The sequence below is a fragment of the Lontra canadensis genome, unplaced genomic scaffold, assembly GCF_010015895.1.
Source record: "Lontra canadensis isolate GAN:19392208 unplaced genomic scaffold, GSC_riverotter_1.0 scaffold27, whole genome shotgun sequence".
Lineage (NCBI taxonomy): Eukaryota > Metazoa > Chordata > Mammalia > Carnivora > Mustelidae > Lontra > Lontra canadensis.
Window position 1 is genome coordinate 20,981,040 of NW_022631021.1, and position 2,360 is coordinate 20,983,399.

Sequence of the window (2,360 nt, forward strand, 5' to 3'; positions counted from 1 at the left end):
ATAAACGTGAATGAATCACTCATGTGGGCCCATTTTGTTGGTAGGGCTCTTGCCTGTGCTCCCTGCTTCTTAAAGACAGCAGAAGGGAAAGTGTGTGAATGCATTAAAAAGAGTAAAGAGTGCTTCTGCTTCAACTCTTAGAAGCTTCCTATCTATAGGAATCTCTTGTCAAAAGAATTTGGTCCTAAAAACAAGAGCCCTAGAACAAACTTTCCAACACACGGGGGTTTCATGGCAAAGAAAATTCACACTGGTAACTGTTTCACTGTGGCTGTTTTTTGTTTAGTCCAATTCTTGGGGACTTCCCATATTGTGAAGTGTGTGTGTGTGTGTGTGTGTGCGCACACACACGTAAATAGCCCTAACTATAATGCCCCCTCCCCCCCCAAAAAAAGGTCTCTCATCTAGGTTCCTGGTAGAATGATGTATAAAGTAGGATAACATATACACAAAATTCATCCTGGTCCAAGATTAATACATTGATCTCAAAGTTAGTGCTGGCACCCTTTCTCCTCCTTTTTTTTTTTCCTTTTGTGAGGGCTGAGGGGACACTGAGTTTGATTTGGTTTTATATTGTTTTATTTGTCTTGGCTGTGATTTTCCCAGGCATTTTGTACAATCCCTCACTGCCCTTTCCAAACCTAGAACTGTTGACATTTCAACAGTAAAAAAAAAAAAAAAAAAAAAAATTGCTGTGTAGAAGCTGTCTAAAATCCTATTTCTTTAGAAACTCAGATTATGGTCGCACTCACTTTTGCCACTTGAACAGCCACGGGCCCTTCTGTACTCAGATGTTTCCAAGCTGCCCAGCTTCTAATTGCGCATCCAGATGCCAGGTTCTATCGGCTCAGGACCCAGTGGTTCTCCCTGTGAGTACTAAAACTCACTGGGTTGACTCGATCCTCCTTCACTTCCATCTGCCGCAGTACAGGTCTGACCTGGGTCAAGTTTCCACTCCAGAAAAGACTCACACCCCCAGTCTCAGTCCCAAGGAAGTTCCCCTTCCCACAGCTCTATACCCCACTGTTCTTGTGTCAGCTTCTTTTCTCTGGTCATTTGATAAATGTCCCTACAGGAAGGGACATTTGTTACAGAGAGCAGACTCTGGCCTCCCCAAAATATTCGCATATATGCCCTGCCCATGCCCGCCCTTCAGTTAAGTGTGTTGGCTAATGACATTCGACAGCCACATCCTAGAAACGCTGGCTAATATCCCCACTAACAGGCACGTCCAGGACGTTAACTGGTGGGCGACTTACAGATGACTGCCAGAGTTGCCCTTCTTGCGGTCTGGGCAAGTCACGCTTTGCTAAGTCCATTGGCTATTGCACTGCTTTTTAAATTTTTTTAAAAAGCATTTTTATGCAGAGGCCTCTCCTGGCAGCAGGTGTGACCCCTACTTGGGTCTGGACGCCTCCCTGCCTGCGTCAGTTCCAGAAGGCGGCAGACCTTCGGAGGGAAGAGAGAAAGCGAAAAGAAGCAGGGTGGGCAGAACGAATAAGGTTTCGAACAAGTGGGCAAAAATCACCGCCTGACCTTGCTAGCTTGTGACCTGCGTGGCACGTACTGAACTTGTGTGACAAAACTGAGCACACACACACACAGCCCACACTACAGCCGTTTTTTGCAAACTCGGAACCTCAGTCCCGAAGACGCACAGCAAAAACCCCTGCAAGCGTGTGCGCGTTCAGGGCAGTAGCCGGGACTGGAGTCGCGCCCCCGAGGCGCGGAGGCGCGTGTGTCCGCGCGTGCATGACTCTTGACACCCGACCCTGCAGCTGGGAGAGCGTGCCTACACCCGGGCAGCGGCGCGGTATGCGTGGGCTCGGCGGAGGCACGGGCGGCGCACGCGTGCTACGTGCGTGCGCACGCAGACACCTTGCCTGGGTGTCAGTGTCCCCCGCCTGGCGCCCCGGCTGAGCGCTGCTGCTCCACGCTGCGTTCTGGAAACGTGCGGGAAGGGCGGTGCCAACTAGTGACCTGAGGGAGGGCAGGGAATCGGAATCCAAGCAAGAAAGTGGACCCCAGGAGACGTTTGAGCAACCTCATCCGGAAGAAGCAACGGGGTTATTTATGAGCCCTGATTTAAAAGTAGTGGCTGCTAGGGAAGTGAAAAAGGAGCTCACCCCAAGCTATGAGAGAAGCTATAGTCTCACGAATGCTGTTTATGACGATATAAATCAACGTGGAGCTTGTGATGGGAAATATGGAGAGAGTGAGTTTGGGGTAGAAACGAGGAAACAAAGTCAAAAAGGAAAAATTAGTTTTCTCCTTCTTTTTCCACCCCACCCCCTCTCCCTCTGCCTCTGTGCCTTTCCTTCCTTCCCCAGGAGCTTAGGATTCCAACCAGGAAGCTAGGG